At 45.3% G+C, this 20769-nt stretch overlaps 17 non-coding genes across 17 annotated transcripts; all 17 read right to left on the bottom strand.

Annotated features, from left to right (window-relative positions):
- Nucleotides 1-9653: 9653 nt before the first annotated feature.
- Nucleotides 9654-9735, bottom strand: trnas-aga (transfer RNA serine (anticodon AGA)). Its single transcript has one exon. It is a non-coding gene; the product is annotated as a tRNA-Ser (tRNA).
- A 126-nt stretch (nt 9736-9861) lies between these two features.
- On the bottom strand, nt 9862-9934 carry trnak-uuu (transfer RNA lysine (anticodon UUU)). Its single transcript has one exon. It is a non-coding gene; the product is annotated as a tRNA-Lys (tRNA).
- Nucleotides 9935-10587: 653 nt separating this feature from the next.
- trnah-gug (transfer RNA histidin (anticodon GUG)) lies at nt 10588-10659 on the bottom strand. Its single transcript has one exon. It is a non-coding gene; the product is annotated as a tRNA-His (tRNA).
- Nucleotides 10660-11048: 389 nt separating this feature from the next.
- Nucleotides 11049-11121, bottom strand: trnak-uuu (transfer RNA lysine (anticodon UUU)). The gene has a single exon. It is a non-coding gene; the product is annotated as a tRNA-Lys (tRNA).
- Nucleotides 11122-12027: 906 nt separating this feature from the next.
- trnas-aga (transfer RNA serine (anticodon AGA)) lies at nt 12028-12109 on the bottom strand. Its single transcript has one exon. It is a non-coding gene; the product is annotated as a tRNA-Ser (tRNA).
- A 126-nt stretch (nt 12110-12235) lies between these two features.
- trnak-uuu (transfer RNA lysine (anticodon UUU)) lies at nt 12236-12308 on the bottom strand. Its single transcript has one exon. It is a non-coding gene; the product is annotated as a tRNA-Lys (tRNA).
- A 653-nt stretch (nt 12309-12961) lies between these two features.
- On the bottom strand, nt 12962-13033 carry trnah-gug (transfer RNA histidin (anticodon GUG)). Its single transcript has one exon. It is a non-coding gene; the product is annotated as a tRNA-His (tRNA).
- A 181-nt stretch (nt 13034-13214) lies between these two features.
- trnas-aga (transfer RNA serine (anticodon AGA)) lies at nt 13215-13296 on the bottom strand. Its single transcript has one exon. It is a non-coding gene; the product is annotated as a tRNA-Ser (tRNA).
- Nucleotides 13297-13411: 115 nt separating this feature from the next.
- trnak-uuu (transfer RNA lysine (anticodon UUU)) lies at nt 13412-13484 on the bottom strand. The gene has a single exon. It is a non-coding gene; the product is annotated as a tRNA-Lys (tRNA).
- A 1826-nt stretch (nt 13485-15310) lies between these two features.
- On the bottom strand, nt 15311-15382 carry trnah-gug (transfer RNA histidin (anticodon GUG)). Its single transcript has one exon. It is a non-coding gene; the product is annotated as a tRNA-His (tRNA).
- Nucleotides 15383-15563: 181 nt separating this feature from the next.
- trnas-aga (transfer RNA serine (anticodon AGA)) lies at nt 15564-15645 on the bottom strand. Its single transcript has one exon. It is a non-coding gene; the product is annotated as a tRNA-Ser (tRNA).
- Nucleotides 15646-16490: 845 nt separating this feature from the next.
- On the bottom strand, nt 16491-16562 carry trnah-gug (transfer RNA histidin (anticodon GUG)). The gene has a single exon. It is a non-coding gene; the product is annotated as a tRNA-His (tRNA).
- Nucleotides 16563-16743: 181 nt separating this feature from the next.
- On the bottom strand, nt 16744-16825 carry trnas-aga (transfer RNA serine (anticodon AGA)). Its single transcript has one exon. It is a non-coding gene; the product is annotated as a tRNA-Ser (tRNA).
- A 126-nt stretch (nt 16826-16951) lies between these two features.
- Nucleotides 16952-17024, bottom strand: trnak-uuu (transfer RNA lysine (anticodon UUU)). Its single transcript has one exon. It is a non-coding gene; the product is annotated as a tRNA-Lys (tRNA).
- Nucleotides 17025-18858: 1834 nt separating this feature from the next.
- Nucleotides 18859-18930, bottom strand: trnah-gug (transfer RNA histidin (anticodon GUG)). Its single transcript has one exon. It is a non-coding gene; the product is annotated as a tRNA-His (tRNA).
- A 1107-nt stretch (nt 18931-20037) lies between these two features.
- Nucleotides 20038-20109, bottom strand: trnah-gug (transfer RNA histidin (anticodon GUG)). The gene has a single exon. It is a non-coding gene; the product is annotated as a tRNA-His (tRNA).
- Nucleotides 20110-20487: 378 nt separating this feature from the next.
- On the bottom strand, nt 20488-20560 carry trnak-uuu (transfer RNA lysine (anticodon UUU)). Its single transcript has one exon. It is a non-coding gene; the product is annotated as a tRNA-Lys (tRNA).
- Between the last annotated feature and the right edge of the window lie 209 nt (nt 20561-20769).

The raw sequence follows: 20769 nt of genomic DNA, 5'->3' as shown, positions 1-20769 counted from the left end.
ATTTCGCTTGGTGCCTTGCAGCGTCGCTGCCCGAGGCCAGTGCAGGTGCAGTGCACGAACTCAACAGCAAAACGTAGCCCTCCTCAAAAAAAAGAGGCTCGATCGCCCGAACAGGGACTTGAACCCTGGACCCTCAGATTGAAAGTCTGATGCTCTACCGACTCCGCTAAAGCTGGGGAACAATAGTCTGTATAAGATGGGGAAGAATTGAGGGGGAGGGGCGCGAGGGGAGGGGCGCGAGGGGAGGGGCGCGAGGGGAGGGGCGCGAGGGGAGGGGCGCGAGGGGAGGAGAAAAATCACAGAGATCCGGGTTCGATCCCCAGCAAGAACATGAGTTTTCTTGCTGGGTCTAATGTCTTTTTTTATTCATTTCAAGATTTATTTAGTGCAATATAAGGGATGCAGTTCAGCTTGCAGGCAATTAACCATTTATTTAATTATTAACACATTGCATTTAAATTTTTTCTTCTTTTGATCAAAAGGAGGTACTGAACCACATTTTTAGGGACTTCCCAATGATCTAACTTTATAAACACTCTGCATTGATGACCCAGTATTATCAAATGGTAGAATGGAAGAACATTTAGTGTACTGATATATTGCAGGAGTATCTAATAATGATTAATAGTAAACTACCACCTATTACTGTAACCTTGATTTAAAAAATAAATAAACAGTATGGGCATTCTGCATGTATCTCTTCTTTTATGTAATTTGACTTCGGACACTCCACCTAAGCCTGCTATATCACATCACTGTCACTATCAGCCATTAACAAAACAATAAACATAAAACAGATCAATAAAATATTTAAAAAATATTTTTTATTCTTTTCACGTCGAAATATAAAACATATAATGTACACTTTATAATATACATAGAAATATACAACATTCAACAAAATATGTACAAACAAATCACGTTTGGTATAGTATTTAAAATAAATCACTATTTTCAAGTAAAAAGAAAACAAACAAACAGAACTGAACTATATACAACCCATTAACCTAGAACAAATACAACAGTTTGTGTATATGTTGTGGGCAGCACAATGAATCACAATCAAATTAAAAAAAAAAAAAAAAAAAAAAAAAAAAAAAAAATCAAATAAAAAATAGTGCAATTATTTCGGTATTAGTTTTGCAAAACAACTAAATATTTTACTATAATAAAAACAAAATCTTCACAACATAAAATACAATGATGTACTATTTTCTCATCATTCTAAGCCACTGCTCTTTGGTTAGGGTCTCCCTGTTTGGGCAGTAAATTCTGCCTTTGAACTGGCTATGGCCAGTGTCTGTGGTGCGTGGCTCTCCACATTTAGTGCATCTGTTGGATGTGACTGTTCTAGTGTATTTACGCTTTTCTTTTTGTGGAGTGTCTTGCATTTGACAAGGGCCAGTTGTGCTCTCAGAATGTGGTGTGCAAACTCTACTGGGTGCAGTGGTCTGGGGTGGCGGCAGAAGCAGAATGCTACTTGCTGTAGTGGTTGGTGGCACTATTAGTGGCATGTAAAAAACTCCTGGCTGAGCTGTATGTTGTTTTGGCTGTATGGTTCTCAGCTCAGCTCTATCTTTGACAACTAGCTTGGTTTTTGCCAACCCAGCCGTGTCAGGTGGCATGTTGTAAGTGTGTTCATGCATGTGTGGTGTGACTTGAGTGGGCCTAGTGTTTACTGGGAGTAGTGGTTCACTGGCAACAGGGCGTTCATCAGGCAGTACCAACCCTTGCATCAGAATTGCAACTTCTTGTGCCTTGAATCTTTTGTTATGCCACTGTATCAACGTGGTCTGATTTACAGTAACAAGTTGCAGAGTTGTATCTTTCATAATAATGCCGTTGATTAAAATGAGCTGTCGAATCTTTTTATAATCATTTAGAATTAGTGACCATCTTGAAAGGGTTTGGTGTCCAATTTTCTTGGGGCTATTATGAATGTTGCACAATCTGATAAATATTGTTTCTACAAGACGGCTGCAGTTTGGCCACTGAGCAGCTGAACCAGTAGAACCAAGTACACACCTTTTTGTGCTTTCAACTCCTGCAAATACAGCCTTCTTTTTCGGAGACCTAAACCGACCAGTGAGCAGTCTCTCCTGATGTCGAGCAGCGTAAGAAATCCGGTCCTTATCGTGTTGCTCCAAGTTCTGCCAAAGACCCACAATGGTGCTGGCCTGCTGATTGGTAAGAGTGAGGCCTTTTTCATTTCTTAGCTCCACCAAGTATTCCGCAAGCTCATCAACACGATCCATTCCTGCCAAACTCTGTTCATCCACGGCCTAGGAGGAAGTATTACATTAGATTTGAAGTATTTCAAGAAGGTCAAACATCAATAAATATAAAGCATACTGGTATTTCTCTTACAACTTGCTCTGAAGATGTAGATTGTCCAGGTAACCCAGACGGGACCCCCATCAGGTGAGTGGACTGGACAGGAGGAGCAGACACATGTTGGACCCCCAGCAGGTGAGCGGACTGGACAGGAGGAGCAGACGCATGTTGGACCCCCAGCAGGTGAGTGGACTGGACAGGAGGAGCAGGTGCAGACGGGACCCCCAGCAGGTGAGTGGACTGGACAGGAGGAGCGGGTGCAGATGGGACCCCCAGCAGGTGAGTGGACTGGACAGGAGGAGCAGATGCATGTTGGACCCCCAGCAGGTGAGTGGACTGGACAGGAGGAGCAGACGCATGTTGGACCCCCAGCAGGTGAGTGGACTGGACAGGAGGAGCAGACGCATGTTGGACCCCCAGCAGGTGAGTGGACTGGACAGGAGGAGCAGACGCATGTTGGACCCCCAGGAGGTGAGTGGACTGGACAGGAGGAGCAGACGCATGTTGGACCCCCAGCAGGTGAGTGGACTGGACAGGAGGAGCAGACGCATGTTGGACCCCCAGCAGGTGAGTGGACTGGACAGGAGGAGCAGATGCATGTTGGACCCCCAGCAGGTGAGTGGACTGGACAGGAGGAGCGGGTGCAGATGGGACCCCCAGCAGGTGAGTGGACTGGACAGGAGGAGCGGACTGACCAGAAAGCTCAGGAGCACAAGAAGCAGGTAGCACTGAGATCATATCAGATGTGTCCAAAAGTAAATCGGCAAGAGTGACCTCAATATGTTCAAGTTCTTCAAAGCCCTCATCAGTCTCTACTGGCTCTTCCAACTGCTCCAGCAATGTATTTGCCTCCTCGGAGTCTGGCGCCATACACTGTAGAGGTTCATTGTTCTGCCTCAACAGGTACTGCACTCCAATCAGTTCACCTGAAAATGCAAAACCAATATTCAAAAAAAAAAAAAAAAAAAACTACATAGAAACAGAGAAAGAACTATGAGCATAAACATACAATATTAAATATGAATACCTGTGTACTTTGCGGGTGGTGTAAAAGAAGGAATCAGCTTCCTGCCAAAAACCTTCTCATAATCTTTATTCACGCTGTGAACCAGCTCGCCCGAGTATGTGCGCAGGCCCGAGGTCTCTGCCTCCAGAGCAGCTGCTGCCCTGTTGTGGTTCCAGCGATGTAGCCCATCTAGTAGGTAGATCTGGAAGTTGAGCGAGTTTGCACTGTTTACTAAAGTAAATACAAAAAAACGGCAAAAAGGAATAAGGTCAAGTATTTCTGTTAAACATAAACATTATTGAGTTGCACGTACCTGGAATGAACCGGTTTAAGTGACAGTGGAATGACTCCAAAGATGTAGAACCTCTGGCACAGCGCAGTGTCTGCAGTTGCACTCCTCCCTTGGTGATGGTGCCAGTCTGTGTGTACAGCGCCACACCAGGTGGGTCCTGAATGCACTTAACATGTCTCTTCTGAACACGCCAGATGTGCTGCATTCTGATGGGGTCCAGAAGAGGAACACCAAGGGCATCCTTACCCTTGTCACTGATGAGCTCACTGATGAGCTGATCCAACAGCCGGATGGTTTGGTCTTCTCCACGAGTCCTCCTCCTGCAGTGCAGCTCTAACTCTTCTTTTTTTATGTGCCGATCTAGCTGCTTCTCCGTCAGAGCCATCAGGCCTTGCTCTTTTAGCTGTGCTCTTTTTGCCTCTCTCAACTTGTTGACATCAGCAGCATCCCACTCAAAAATACATGCTGATATGCGAGCCATGAAAGTGGGATAGAGCTGGTGTGCATCAGTGGTGCATCCCACAGCCAGGCGTCGCATATAGTGCCAGATGTCGAGGCGAACAATCAAGTTAGGCCATCCAGCAAATCTGGCCTTCAGCTTGGTCTCACCCACATCCTTGCAGCAGCCACAGTCCACATAGAGAGCAACAGGAGGGTCTACACCTGCAGCTTTATACCTGCGAGAAATAATTATCAAAAATAATTAAAGAATTTCATCATCAAACAACAGTAAATTACAAATGCAAATTGTAAATAGTAAATTCTAAACTAAGGACAAGTTAAATTACATGTAAGTGAAAATGTATTACAGGTAACATACCTGTCTACCAAGCCAGCTGCCATAAGATCCAAACCTGGTCCCTCACCAGCAGTCAAGACACTGATGAGCACTTGACCCATCTCGTTACCAACGGATGTCAGCCACTGTGCAGTGCCTTTTGCCGGTCCTGAGAGCTTTTTAGTGATCTAAAACAAACATATATATTAAACCAATAGTAGCAACACCTTCAGTGGTTCTATTGCATTAATATAGAGCTTATGCGTGTAATGTCATAAAAAAATTTAGTGGTTATCTCTGCAATGTTCTTCTTGTTTTAATCTTTGAATTGTCCCTCAATTTGACATTCCATCTTATGTTATTGTTTAAGTTGTTCATTCATTTGAGGTTCCATTTCTATTTAGATTTAAATATAAATAGAATTTGCATAACCTCAGTACAATAATAATTAAAGATGTACCTTTCTGGTGGAATCCAGTTTTAAGATGGATCCATAAGTGGAGGTGATACTAGCCTTGATATCCTCCAGCCTGAACAGGATGTCTTGGCTGTACACCACTGAAAGCCACTTATAGCTGGGAATTGCCACAGGTTGGGGAGGCTCTTCAAATGTTGGTGGCATCAGGCAACTTTTGCTGGTAAAAGAAGCACACTCGCTGGTATACCGCGCAACCCTTTTCAGCCACTCTTCACTGTGGTTCTCTTTCAATTGGCCAATCAGTCGGACAGGGCCATTCCCCAGACCACGTTCCCGTAGGAGGCGTATCACCCTGATGTCACAGGCATATCTGTAATAAGAAATAAATTAAATATACATGGATAAGCAACTGACAAAAATCACACAATAATGTAACATACCGGCGGGTAAGAATGACCCTAAACTCAGAACGATGGGCCATGTCCAGCTGCTCAAGTATTTCCCTATTCCAAGACAGGTAGCTGCGGCGGCACTTGGAGCAAATCAGAGTCTCTGTGACCAGGTTGTAAAAGCGGTCAATGTCAAGGACCTGACGCACCCGTCTGTGAAGACCTCCACTAGTCAGAGGGCTTTTACAGGCTTGGTCCGCGCACAGCAGCCTGACTTTCCACAGCCTATACGGCATCCACAGCAGTAAGGGATGGGCAAAAAATCTGGCTGATGTTGGTGCCTGGTGGTAAATAAGGGATGGCTGTGGAGGGAAATACCACAACTGGAGATGATCCTGGAGCTCCAAATTCCCACGAGCACCAACTCTGAACAATCCTGTGGAGACCCATTGGTGATCCTCCTGGGGCATGGTTTTAGGCCACAGGAGAGGAACTGCAGCAGAGTGCTCAGGCTGGAATGCGCTCTGTAGACAGAAAAGGACAGGTCAAATAAAGACAAAAAAATACTAACCAAACATAGTAACAAGTGCAATGTTTTACCACATTCACTCCTAAACTCTGCCCCTCCACTGGCCGATGCCGTTGTTTTGGAGGCGGTAATGGAGGAGCAAGAAAAAATGATTCTGCACTTGGAGGCTGTGGTGGAGAGATGGTTTGAGGAGGACCACCTGCTAGCACTGGAGCCTCACACACACGGGCAGCTGCATTTGTAGCAGTGGTTGAATGAGTCTAAAAATACAAGGTATAAAAAAATTGTATCATTGGAATTTTTTTTTGTAGCAAAGAAATAATAATTATTTATTACTTACATGAGCTTTCCGTCCAACATGTAAATTTGGCTTTGCACTCTCCACATGCTTTCCACCAAATCTGGACTTATTAAACTTTAAAGAGAGAAGTATTAATATGACAACTGTTAACCATTTTAAAACACATGCCATCATATGTACCGAGGAAAGGGTGAGCTTGGGCCTTTTCACCAAACTTGCGGGTGTAGTGTCAGCTGTGGGACGTTCTACTGGAGCAGTGGTTGGGAGCTGAAATATGACAAGAATATAAAATATTTCCGTTATGAATTCTCTCTCACATAAAGCTATAAAATCTACCTACCATTAAGGAGCTACATTGACCACTAGTTGATTGGTCTGCACTGCTTGTGGGTCTAGATGAGGCTGTAGGCACTTGCTGCTGCATAACAAAAATGTATAAAACAGTGCATATATACAGTATGAAATACAGTATGAAAGACTTAGAAAGATGATGGACAAAATCACCAGTGATTTAAAGAAAGCACAATACTACTGTTCTATTCTATGTTAATAGTATAAACAATAATGTATAAGAACCCCTTTCATGCAAATGACGTGACAAATTTAGATGTGGGTTTTTTATTCAGTTATTAGTGATGTAGTTAGTTTCAACCTTATGACCTTCTTTTACCTACTAAGCAATTTCCTCTGCTGTGGAACAGACCTGTTGCCAAACCAACCCAGATAGAAACAACAGAAATTGTCCAAGAATACATTAATGTTAAGAAATACCACATCTTTATATTGTGTGCACACTGCATCAACTGTAGTTAAACTGAAAGAGCCCAAATTAGCCTACCTTATGAGGATGAAATCCACACAAACACATCTGTGGCTGGGAGAAAAGCGTTAGCTGTCCTCTCAGCTGCAGAGGGCACTTCTCTATCTGTAAACAAAACAAAAGATGCCACTTATATTTATTTGTACAAGTTCTTGTTTTATGCTCATACTGTACATACTGAAAATATAATATGTCTACTACTCAAAATTAATATATATATATATATATATATATATATATATATTCCTTTTGATACTTTTTCTACATACCTTCTGATACAGACTGTACCACTTCTTTTGCCTTGGAGCAGGTCGGTTACCTGCATCTGATGGCCAGACACCAGTGGAGGCAAAAGACCTAAAGCGCGAGACCCACTCAGTATCATCCATAGCCTTGTGGCTTTTGGATTGTTGTTTGGACATTTTCTGTAATGACAGATACGCAGTTTTATTCATGTTATAGTGTAATTACATTAAGTCATCATGGCAAGGGCCCAAAATGAGGGATTACAGAGATGTTTTACGGAGGCAATCTTACTATTCCTAAAAAATAGAAAACGTAAGCCATTTCATTAACAATAAATAAAATAACTATAAATAACATACCTGAGCGGAATATAAATAACAGCGGGATATAAATAACTTAAGCGGTGTTTGTGCTCAAAAATTGACAAAAATTGACTACGTGGTCATTTTTCCTGGTCCAAAATGACCGCCACATTATAGCAGTTTATAAATCCAAAATAATGCATACTGTATATATCATCACCTAATGTTGTGATAGATCTTGTGATAGAGTTTTTGTAAACATTACAAATTTTGAACTTCTATTTGCTATTTATGGCCTGTATGCCTCATTGACCTGGGCTTCATACAAATTGTTTTGTAGTAAAACGTATAATGTAACTGTTATGGATTATTTTGACTATAACAAATACTCAGATTAAACATTGTGTTATTTCAACTGTGCCCATGTGTTAAAATGAACATGTGCCTGAATTTTATTTTATATACTTATTGTATTCTCATCCATTCACTTATGACTGGTCATTTTTTACCACAAGTGTATAAAAGTTAAACAAACACCCAACAGTTAGAGACATTATCCAAATTTATTTTGTTACATTTTATGCCAGTGTTACAGTAGACTAGTACAATGAGATTTATTGTACATTGATTTATCCATTTCCTATAAAGTAACAAACACTATCAGATATGCTATTTTACTAGTTAATCCTGTCAGAAAACAAAATAAGTTTCGTTACTGACAAAAATGTACAATTGCCAAGCTCGATGATAACGTTAGCTATAGCTAACGTAACGTTAGCTAACGTTACCTATACAAAAAAAATAAGGTTTGCTTGATGACTGAAGTTACACAAAGTCAGACAAAATCGAATAAAACTATTTACATTACAAATTGAGCTGCGACAATTATACCCTATTACTTACAATTACAGTTAACGTTAACTTACCTGATCGTTTTACGGAGCAATCTTGCTATTCCTAAAATACAGAAAACGTTCATTAACAATAAATACAATAACTATAAATAACATAACGTTACCTGAGCGGAATATAAATAACAGCGGTGACGTTTATGCTCAACGTGCGGTGATTGGTGTATGAAAAATGGACATTGCCATTTCATTGGACGGCCAAAAAAGAGAATATGAGCGGAGATTGGATGGAATCTGCTCAAACTCAAAGATGGACAAAAATGGACTATGTGCGGTGATTGGTCTATGAAAAATGGACCTTGACATTTCATTGGACGGCCAAAAATGGAGCTCGTAACGTAATTGGTTTTTTAAAGATGGAGCTCGTCATTGTATTGGATAGATTTTACAGACGCACGGCTGTCAGGTACCGCCATCCCGGCTCTTGCCCGAGATGCGTGCGTGTTGCGTGGGAACCCACATCAAAATGAATCGTATCGGCTGAAAGAAAAAAAAAAGATTCTCCCATGCATCGTATTCAATTCTTCGACGATTAAGAACGGCCGTCCAAACGTCTGCTATGTCAAAATATACTTGCGCATTAGTGGGAATGCAGCCTATTAGACGGCTAATAATAATCAACCGACGATAATGCTAGGAAAAAGAACAACATCTCACTGCTTCTTGTCTGGAAAGCATCTTTACATGCTTTAATGCTGTGGACTTGCCGCGCTCTTTTCGTTATTGTAAACTTGCTTCAAAGGCGCAGTTGTTTGGAGCAAATAGCAAGTCCACTGCACTCTAGGTAACTGCCAGCGAGTGTACTGACACCTAGCGATTAGAAAGTATACCAGCACCATATTCTCTCTGAAGCAAGATTCTTCCAAACTAAATGGGAGCGTTTGGTTTTCAGTCTTTTCTCTGAGGGTTCAAACCTGAGAGCTCGTGCTCTCAAAGAAGGTCCCAGTGGCAATTCACTCAAACATCCAGAGCACGTCAAGGACGCACCGTGCAACAAAAAAAAAAGTGGTCTGACGGACGGGGTGAGGAGAGGTGGTAACGTGGAGCTCAATTTCAAAGGCACCCAGAAAAACTTGCCGTGACCCGGATTCGAACCGGGGTTGCTGCAGCCACAACGGAGAATACTAACCACTATACGATCACGGCGAGCTACCGGTCTCCCCGACGTGTGGCTGAGTACAAAAGGGCCCTTGTCATCTTTAGCTTGCAGACAAAACTATTCCTTGCCAACATAACTCTTTTCAAGGGTAATATTGTCACAGTGACTTTTTTTCTTTTCATAAAGTTTTAGCAAGGTTTCAACCTAAAGCAGGCGCATGCTGTCAAACGTAGTCGGCAGGATTCGAACCTGCGCGGGGATACCCCAATGGATTTCTAGTCCATCGCCTTAACCACTCGGCCACGACTACAAGCTGGCTGAAGGGGGCTTGTCATTTCACTTGGTGCCTTGCAGCGTCGCTGCCCGAGGCCAGTGCAGGTGCAGTGCACGAACTCAACAGCAAAACGTAGCCCTCCTCAAAAAAAAGAGGCTTGATCGCCCGAACAGGGACTTGAACCCTGGACCCTCAGATTAAAAGTCTGATGCTCTACCGACTGAGCTATCCGGGCTCTTGCCCGAGATGCATGCGTGTTGCGTGGGAACCCACATCAAAATGAATCGTATCGGCTGAAAGAAAAAAAAAAGATTCTCCCATGCATCGCATTCAATTCTTCGACGATTAAGAACGGCCGTCCAAACGTCTGCTATGTCAAAATATACTTGCGCATTAGTGGGAATGCAGCCTATTAGACGGCTAATAATAATCAACCGACGATAATGCTAGGAAAAAGAACAACATCTCACTGCTTCTTGTCTGGAAAGCATCTTTACATGCTTTAATGCTGTGGACTTGCCGCGCTCTTTTCGTTATTGTAAACTTGCTTCAAAGGCGCAGCTGTTTGTAGCAAATAGCAAGTCCACTGCACTCTAGGTAACAGCCAGCGAGTGTACTGACACCTAGCGATTAGAAAGTATACCAGCACCATATTCTCTCTGAAGCAAGATTCTTCCAAACTAAATGGGAGCGTTTGGTTTTCAGTCTTTTCTCTGAGGGTTCAAACCTGAGAGCTCGTGCTCTCAAAGAAGGTCCCAGTGGCAATTCACTCAAACATCCAGAGCACGTCAAGGACGCACCGTGCAACAACAAAAAAAAGTGGTCTGACAGAAGGGGTGAGGAAAGGTGGTAACGTGGAGCTCAATTTCAAAGGCACCCAGAAAAACTTGCCGTGACCCGGATTCGAACCGGGATGGCTGCGACCACAACGCAGAGTACTAACCACTATACGATCACGGCGAGCTACCGGTCTCCCCGACGTGTGGCTGAGTACAAAAGGGCCCTTGTCATCTTTAGCTTGCAGACAAAACTATTCCTTGCCAACATAACTCTTTTCAAGGGTAATATTGTCACAGTGACTTTTTTTCTTTTCCTAAAGTTTTAGCAACGTTTCAACCTAAAGCAGGCGCATGCTGTCAAACATAGCCGGCAGGATTCGAACCTGCGCGGGGATACCCCAATGGATTTCTAGTCCATCGCCTTAACCACTCGGCCACGACTACAAGCTGGCTGAAGGGGGCTTGTCATTTCGCTTGGTGCCTTGCAGCGTCGCTGCCCGAGGCCAGTGCAGGTGCAGTGCACGAACTCAACAGCAAAACGTAGCCCTCCTCAAAAAAAAGAGGCTCGATCGCCCGAACAGGGACTTGAACCCTGGACCCTCAGATTAAAAGTCTGATGCTCTACCGACTGAGCTATCCGGGCTCTTGCCCGAGATGCGTGCGTGTTGCGTGGGAACCCACATCAAAATGAATCGTATCGGCTGAAAGAAAAAAAAAAGATTCTCCCATGCATCGCATTCAATTCTTCGACGATTAAGAACGGCCGTCCAAACGTCTGCTATGTCAAAATATACTTGCGCATTAGTGGGAATGCAGCCTATTAGACGGCTAATAATAATCAACCGACGATAATGCTAGGAAAAAGAACAACATCTCACTGCTTCTTGTCTGGAAAGCATCTTTACATGCTTTAATGCTGTGGACTTGCCGCGCTCTTTTCGTTATTGTAAACTTGCTTCAAAGGCGCAGTTGTTTGGAGCAAATAGCAAGTCCACTGCACTCTAGGTAACTGCCAGCGAGTGTACTGACACCTAGCGATTAGAAAGTATACCAGCACCATATTCTCTCTGAAGCAAGATTCTTCCAAACTAAATGGGAGCGTTTGGTTTTCAGTCTTTTCTCTGAGGGTTCAAACCTGAGAGCTCGTGCTCTCAAAGAAGGTCCCAGTGGCAATTCACTCAAACATCCAGAGCACGTCAAGGACGCACCGTGCAACAACAAAAAAAAGTGGTCTGACGGACGGGGTGAGGAGAGGTGGTAACGTGGAGCTCAATTTCAAAGGCACCCAGAAAAACTTGCCGTGACCCAGATTCGAACCGGGGTTGCTGCGGCCACAACGCAGAGTACTAACCACTATACGATCACGGCGAGCTACCGGTCTCCCCGAAGTGTGGCTGAGTACAAAAGGGCCCTTGTCATCTTTAGCTTGCAGACAAAACTATTCCTTGCCAACATAACTCTTTTCAAGGGTAATATTGTCACAGTGACTTTTTTTCTTTTCCTAAAGTTTTAGCAAGGTTTCAACCTAAAGCAGGCGCATGCTGTCAAACGTAGTCGGCAGGATTCGAACCTGCGCGGGGATACCCCAATGGATTTCTAGTCCATCGCCTTAACCACTCGGCCACGACTACAAGCTGGCTGAAGGGGGCTTGTCATTTCGCTTGGTGCCTTGCAGCGTCGCTGCCCGAGGCCAGTGCAGGTGCAGTGCACGAACACAACAGCAAAACGTAGCCCTCCTCAAAAAAAAGAGGCTCGATCGCCCGAACAGGGACTTGAACCCTGGACCCTCAGATTAAAAGTCTGATGCTCTACCGACTGAGCTATCCGGGCTCTTGCCCGAGATGCGTGCGTGTTGCGTGGGAACCCACATCAAAATGAATCGTATCGGCTGAAAAAAAAAAAAAAGATTCTCCCATGCATCGCATTCAATTCTTCGACGATTAAGAACGGCCGTCCAAACGTCTGCTATGTCAAAATATACTTGCGCATTAGTGGGAATGCAGCCTATTAGACGGCTAATAATAATCAACCGACGATAATGCTAGGAAAAAGAACAACATCTCACTGCTTCTTGTCTGGAAAGCATCTTTACATGCTTTAATGCTGTGGACTTGCCGCACTCTTTTCGTTATTGTAAACTTGCTTCAAAGGCGCAGTTGTTTGGAGCAAATAGCAAGTCCACTGCACTCTAGGTAACTGCCAGCGAGTGTACTGACACCTAGCGATTAGAAAGTATACCAGCACCATATTCTCTCTGAAGCAAGATTCTTCCAAACTAAATGGGACCGTTTGGTTTTCAGTCTTTTCTCTGAGGGTTCAAACCTGAGAGCTCGTGCTCTCAAAGAAGGTCCCAGTGGCAATTCACTCAAACATCCAGAGCACGTCAAGGACGCACCGTGCAACAACAAAAAAAAGTGGTCTGACGGACGGGGTGAGGAGAGGTGGTAACGTGGAGCTCAATTTCAAAGGCACCCAGAAAAACTTGCCGTGACCCGGATTCGAACCGGGGTTGCTGCGGCCACAACGCAGAGTACTAACCACTATACGATCACGGCGAGCTACCGGTCTCCCCGACGTGTGGCTGAGTACAAAAGGGCCCTTGTCATCTTTAGCTTGCAGACAAAACTATTCCTTGCCAACATAACTCTTTTCAAGGGTAATATTGTCACAGTGACTTTTTTTCTTTTCCTAAAGTTTTAGCAAGGTTTCAACCTAAAGCAGGCGCATGCTGTCAAACGTAGTCGGCAGGATTCGAACCTGCGCGGGGATACCCCAATGGATTTCTAGTCCATCGCCTTAACCACTCGGCCACGACTACAAGCTGGCTGAAGGGGGCTTGTCATTTCGCTTGGTGCCTTGCAGCGTCGCTGCCCGAGGCCAGTGCAGGTGCAGTGCATGAACTCAACAGCAAAACGTAGCGCTCCTCAAAAAAAAGCCCGAACAGGGACTTGAACCCTGGACCCTCAGATTAAAAGTCTGATGCTCTACCGACTGAGCTATCCGGGCTCTTGCCCGAGATGCGTGCGTGTTGCGTGGGAACCCACATCAAAATGAATCGTATCGGCTGAAAGAAAAAAAAAAGATTCTCCCATGCATCGCATTCAATTCTTCGACGATTAAGAACGGCCGTCCAAACGTCTGCTATGTCAAAATATACTTGCGCATTAGTGGGAATGCAGCCTATTAGACGGCTAATAATAATCAACCGACGATAATGCTAGGAAAAAGAACAACATCTCACTGCTTCTTGTCTGGAAAGCATCTTAACATGCTTTAATGCTGTGGACTTGCCGCACTCTTTTCGTTATTGTAAACTTGCTTCAAAGGCGCAGTTGTTTGGAGCAAATAGCAAGTCCACTGCACTCTAGGTAACTGCCAGCGAGTGTACTGACACCTAGCGATTAGAAAGTATACCAGCACCATATTCTCTCTGAAGCAAGATTCTTCCAAACTAAATGGGAGCGTTTGGTTTTCAGTCTTTTCTCTGAGGGTTCAAACCTGAGAGCTCGTGCTCTCAAAGAAGGTCCCAGTGGCAATTCACTCAAACATCCAGAGCACGTCAAGGACGCACCGTGCAACAAAAAAAAAAAGTGGTCTGACGGACGGGGTGAGGAGGTAACGTGGAGCTCAATTTCAAAGGCACCCAGAACAACTTGCCGTGACCCGGATTCGAACCTGGGTTGCTGCGGCCACAACGCAGAGTACTAACCACTATACGATCACGGCGAGCTACCGGTCTCCCCGACGTGTGGCTGAGTGCAAAAGGGCCCTTGTCATCTTTAGCTTGCAGACAAAACTATTCCTTGCCAACATAACTCTTTTCAAGGGTAATATTGTCACAGTGACTTTTTTTCTTTTCCTAAAGTTTTAGCAAGGTTTCAACCTAAAGCAGGCGCATGCTGTCAAACGTAGTCGACATTCGAAACTTGCGCGGGGATACCCCAATGGATTTCTAGTCCATCGCCTTAACCACTCGGCCACGACTACAAGCTGGCTGAAGGGGGCTTGTCCTTTCGCTTGGTGCCTTGCAGCGTCGCTGCCCGAGGACAGTGCAGGTGCAGTGCACGAACTCAACAGCAAGCGTTGCGCTCCTCAAAAAAAAGAGGCTCGATCACCCGGACAGGGACTTGAACCCTGGACCCTCAGATTAAAAGTCTGATGCTCTACCGACTGAGCTATCCGGGCTCTTGCCTGAGATGCGTGCGTGTTGCGTGGGAACCCACATCAAAATGAATCGTATCGGCTGAAAGAAAAAAAAAAGATTCTCCCATGCATCGCATTCAATTCTTCGACGATTAAGAACGGCCGTCCAAACGTCTGCTATGTCAAAATATACTTGCGCATTAGTGGGAATGCAGCCTATTAGACGGCTAATAATAATCAACCGACGATAATGCTAGGAAAAAGAACAACATCTCACTGCTTCTTGTCTGGAAAGCATCTTTACATGCTTTAATGCTGTGGACTTGCCGCGCTCTTTTCGTTATTGTAAACTTGCTTCAAAGGCGCAGTTGTTTGGAGCAAATAGCAAGTCCACTGCACTCTAGGTAACTGCCAGCGAGTGTACTGACACCTAGCGATTAGAAAGTATACCAGCACCATATTCTCTCTGAAGCAAGATTCTTCCAAACTAAATGGGAGAGTTTGGTTTTCAGTCTTTTCTCTGAGGGTTCAAACCTGAGAGCTCGTGCTCTCAAAGAAGGTCCCAGTGGCAATTCACTCAAACATCCAGAGCACGTCAAGGACGCACCGTGCAACAACAAAAAAAGTGGTCTGACGGACGGGGTGAGGAGGTGACGTGGAGCTCAATTTCAAAGGCACCCAGAACAACTTGCCGTGACCCGGATTCGAACCGGGGTTGCTGCGGCCACAACGCAGAGTACTAACCACTATACGATCACGGCGAGCTACCGGTCTCCCCGACGTGTGGCTGAGTACAAAAGGGCCCTTGTCATCTTTAGCTTGCAGACAAAACTATTCCTTGCCAACATAACTCTTTTCAAGGGTAATATTGTCACAGTGACTTTTTTTCTTTTCCTAAAGTTTTAGCAAGGTTTGAACATAAAGCAGGCGCATGCTGTCAAACGTAGTCGGCAGGTTTCGAACCTGCGCGGGGATACCCCAATGGATTTCTAGTCCATCGCCTTAACCACTCGGCCACGACTACAAGCTGGCTGAAGGGGGCTTGTCCTTTCGCTTGGTGCCTTGCAGCGTCGCTGCCCGAGGACAGTGCAGGTGCAGTGCACGAACTCAACAGCAAGCGTTGCGCTCCTCAAAAAAAAGAGGCTCGATCACCCGGACAGGGACTTGAACCCTGGAACCTCAGATTAAAAGTCTGATGCTCTACCGACTGAGCTATCCGGGCTCTTGCCTGAGATGCGTGCGTGTTGCGTGGGAACCCACATCAAAATGAATCGTATCGGCTGAAAGAAAAAAAAAAGATTCTCCCATGCATCGCATTCAATTCTTCGACGATTAAGAACGGCCGTCCAAACGTCTGCTATGTCAAAATATACTTGCGCATTAGTGGGAATGCAGCCTATTAGACGGCTAATAATAATCAACCGACGATAATGCTAGGAAAAAGAACAACATCTCACTGCTTCTTGTCTGGAAAGCATCTTTACATGCTTTAATGCTGTGGACTTGCCGCGCTCTTTTCGTTATTGTAAACTTGCTTCAAAGGCGCAGTTGTTTGGAGCAAATAGCAAGTCCACTGCACTCTAGGTAACTGCCAGCGAGTGTACTGACACCTAGCGATTAGAAAGTATACCAGCACCATATTCTCTCTGAAGCAAGATTCTTCCAAACTAAATGGGAGAGTTTGGTTTTCAGTCTTTTCTCTGAGGGTTCAAACCTGAGAGCTCGTGCTCTCAAAGAAGGTCCCAGTGGCAATTCACTCAAACATCCAGAGCACGTCAAGGACGCACCGTGCAACAACAAAAAAAGTGGTCTGACGGACGGGGTGAGGAGGTAACGTGGAGCTCAATTTCAAAGGCACCCAGAACAACTTGCCGTGACCCGGATTCGAACCGGGGTTGCTGCGGCCACAACGCAGAGTACTAACCACTATACGATCACGGCGAGCTACCGGTCTCCCCGACGTGTGGCTGAGTACAAAAGGGCCCTTGTCATCTTTAGCTTGCAGACAAAACTATTCCTTGCCAACATAACTCTTTTCAAGGGTAATATTGTCACAGTGACTTTTTTTCTTTTCCTAAAGTTTTAGCAAGGTTTCAACCTAAAGCAGGCGCATGCTGTCAAACGTAGTCGGCAGGATTCGAACCTGCGCGGGGATACCCCAATGGATTTCTAGTCCATCGCCTTAACCACTCGGCCACGACTACAAGCTGGCTGAAGGGGGCTTGTCATTTCGCTTGGTGCCTTGCAGCGTCGCTGCCCGAGGCCAGTGCAGGTGCAGTGCACGAACTCAACAGCAAAACGTAGCCCTCCTCAAAAAAAAGAGGCTCGATCGCCCGAACAGGGACTTGAACCCTGGACCCTCAGATTAAAAGTCTGATGCTCTACCGACTGAGCTATCCGGGCTCTTGCCTGAGATGCGTGCGTGTTGCGTGGGAACCCACATCAAAATGAATCGTATCGGCTGAAAGAAAAAAAAAAGATTCTCCCATGCATCGCATTCAATTCTTCGACGATTAAGAACGGCCGTCCAAACGTCTGCTATGTCAAAATATACTTGCGCATTAGTGGGAATGCAGCCTATTAGACGGCTAATAATAATCAACCGACGATAATGCTAGGAAAAAGAACAACATCTCACTGCTTCTTGTCTGGAAAGCATCTTTACATGCTTTAATGCTGTGGACTTGCCGCGCTCTTTTCGTTATTGTAAACTTGCTTCAAAGGCGCAGTTGTTTGGAGCAAATAGCAAGTCCACTGCACTCTAGGTAACTGCCAGTGAGTGTACTGACACCTAGCGATTAGAAAGTATACCAGCACCATATTCTCTCTGAAGCAAGATTCTTCCAAACTAAATGGGACCGTTTGGTTTTCAGTCTTTTCTCTGAGGGTTCAAACCTGAGAGCTCGTGCTCTCAAAGAAGGTCCCAGTGGCAATTCACTCAAACATCCAGAGCACGTCAAGGACGCACCGTGCAACAACAAAAAAAAGTGGTCTGACGGACGGGGTGAGGAGAGGTGGTAACGTGGAGCTCAATTTCAAAGGCACCCAGAAAAACTTGCCGTGACCCAGATTCGAACCGGGATTGCTGCAGCCACAACGCAGAGTACTAACCACTATACGATCACGGTGAGCTACCGGTCTCCCCGACGTGTGGCTGAGTACAAAAGGGCCCTTGTCATCTTTAGCTTGCAGACAAAACTATTCCTTGCCAACATAACTCTTTTCAAGGGTAGTATTGTCACAGTGACTTTTTTTCTTTTCCTAAAGTTTTAGCAAGGTTTCAACCTAAAGCAGGCGCATGCTGTCAAACGTAGTCGGCAGGATTTGGAACCTGCGCGGGGATACCCCAATGGATTTCTAGTCCATCGCCTTAACCACTCGGCCACGACTACAAGCTGGCTGAAGGGGGCTTGTCCTTTCGCTTGGTGCCTTGCAGCGTCGCTGCCCGAGGACAGTGCAGGTGCAGTGCACGAACTCAACAGCAAGCGTTGCGCTCCTCAAAAAAAAGAGGCTCGATCACCCAGACAGGGACTTGAACCCTGGACCCTCAGATTAAAAGTCTGATGCTCAACCGACTGAGCTATCCGGGCTCTTGCCCAAGATGCGTGCGTGTTGCGTGGGAACCCACATCAAAATGAATCGTATCGGCTGAAAGAAAAAAAAAAGATTCTCCCATGCATCGCATTCAATTCTTCGACGATTAAGAACGGCCGTCCAAACGTCTGCTATGTCAAAATATACTTGCGCATTAGTGGGAATGCAGCCTATTAGACGGCTAATAATAATCAACCGACGATAATGCTAGGAAAAAGAACAACATCTCACTGCTTCTTGTCTGGAAAGCATCTTTACATGCTTTAATGCTGTGGACTTGCCGCGCTCTTTTCGTTATTGTAAACTTGCTTCAAAGGCGCAGTTGTTTGGAGCAAATAGCAAGTCCACTGCACTCTAGGTAACAGCCAGCGAGTGTACTGACACCTAGCGATTAGAAAGTATACCAGCACCATATTCTCTCTGAAGCAAGATTCTTCCAAACTAAATGGGAGAGTTTGGTTTTCAGTCTTTTCTCTGAGGGTTCAAACCTGAGAGCTCGTGCTCTCAAAGAAGGTCCCAGTGGCAATTCACTCAAACATCCAGAGCACGTCAAGGACGCACCGTGCAACAACAAAAAAAGTGGTCTGACGGACGGGGTGAGGAAGTGACGTGGAGCTCAATTTCAAAGGCACCCAGAACAACTTGCCGTGACCCGGATTCGAACCGGGGTTGCTGCGGCCACAACGCAGAGTACTAACCACTATACGATCACGGCGAGCTACCGGTCTCCCCGACGTGTGGCTGAGTACAAAAGGGCCCTTGTCATCTTTAGCTTGCAGACAAAACTATTCCTTGCCAACATAACTCTTTTCAAGGGTAATATTGTCACAGTGACTTTTTTTCTTTTCCTAAAGTTTTAGCAAGGTTTCAACCTAAAGCAGGCGCATGCGTAGTCGGCAGGATTCGAACCTGCGCGGGGATACCCCAATGGTTTTCTAGTCCATCGCCTTAACCACTCGGCCACGACTACAAGCTGGCTGAAGAGGGCTTGTCATTTCGCTTGGTGCCTTGCAGCGTCGCTGCCCGAGGCCAGTGCAGGTGCAGTGCACGAACTCAACAGCAAAACGTAGCCCTCCTCAAAAAAAAGAGGCTCGATCGCCCGAACAGGGACTTGAACCCTGGACCCTCAGATTAAAAGTCTGATGTTCTACCGACTGAGCTATCCGGGCTCTTGCCCGAGATGCGTGCGTGTTGCGTGGGAACCCACATCAAAATGAATCGTATCGGCTGAAAGAAAAAAAAAAGATTCTCCCATGCATTGCATTCAATTCTTCGACGATTAAGAACGGCCGTCCAAACGTCTGCTATGTCAAAATATACTTGCGCATTAGTGGGAATGCAGCCTATTAGACGGCTAATAATAATCAACCGACGATAATGCTAGGAAAAAGAACAACATCTCACTGTTTCTTGTCTGGAAAGCATCTTTACATGCTTTAATGCTGTGGACTTGCCGCACTCTTTTCGTTATTGTAAACTTGCTTCAAAGGCGCAGTTGTTTGGAGCAAATAGCAAGTCCACTGCACTCTAGGTAACTGCCAGCGAGTGTACTGACACCTAGCGATTAGAAAGTATACCAGCACCATATTCTCTCTGAAGCAAGATTCTTCCAAACTAAATGGGAGCGTTTGGTTTTCAGTCTTTTCTCTGAGGGTTCAAACCTGAGAGCTCGTGCTCTCAAAGAAGGTCCCAGTGGCAATTCACTCAAACATCCAGAGCACGTCAAGGACGCACCGTGCAACAACAAAAAAAAGTGGTCTGACGGACGGGGTGAGGAGAGGTGGTAACGTGGAGCTCAATTTCAAAGGCACCCAGAAAAACTTGCCGTGACCCGGATTCGAACCGGGGTTGCTGCGGCCACAACGCAGAGTACTAACCACTATACGATCACGGCGAGCTACCGGTCTCCCCGACGTGTGGATGAGTACAAAAGGGCCCTTGTCATCTTTAGCTTGCAGACAAAACTATTCCTTGCCAACATAACTCTTTTCAAGGGTAATATTGTCACAGTGACTTTTTTTCTTTTCCTAAAGTTTTAGCAAGGTTTCAACCTAAAGCAGGCGCATGCTGTCAAACGTAGTCGGCAGGATTCGAACCTGCGCGGGGATACCCCAATGGATTTCTAGTCCATCGCCTTAACCAATCGGCCACGACTACAAGCTGGCTGAAGGGGGCTTGTCATTTCGCTTGGTGCCTTGCAGCGTCGCTGCCCGAGGCCAGTGCAGGTGCAGTGCATGAACTCAACAGCAAAACGTAGCGCTCCTCAAAAAAAAGCCCGAACAGGGACTTGAACCCTGGACCCTCAGATTAAAAGTCTGATGCTCTACCGACTGAGCTATCCGGGCTCTTGCCCGAGATGCATGCGTGTTGCGTGGGAACCCACATCAAAATGAATTGTATCGGCTGAAAGAAAAAAAAAAGATTCTCCCATGCATCGCATTCAATTCTTCGACGATTAAGAACGGCCGTCCAAACGTCTGCTATGTCAAAATATACTTGCGCATTAGTGGGAATGCAGCCTATTAGACGGCTAATAATAATCAACCGACGATAA

The sequence above is a fragment of the Rhinichthys klamathensis genome, unplaced genomic scaffold, assembly GCF_029890125.1.
Source record: "Rhinichthys klamathensis goyatoka isolate OS25496 unplaced genomic scaffold, OSU_Roscu_1.1 h1tg000313l_1, whole genome shotgun sequence".
In the NCBI taxonomy this organism is placed as follows: domain Eukaryota; kingdom Metazoa; phylum Chordata; class Actinopteri; order Cypriniformes; family Leuciscidae; genus Rhinichthys; species Rhinichthys klamathensis.
Note: the sequence above shows the minus strand (reverse complement) of the source record. Positions and strands in the feature narration are given on the sequence as shown.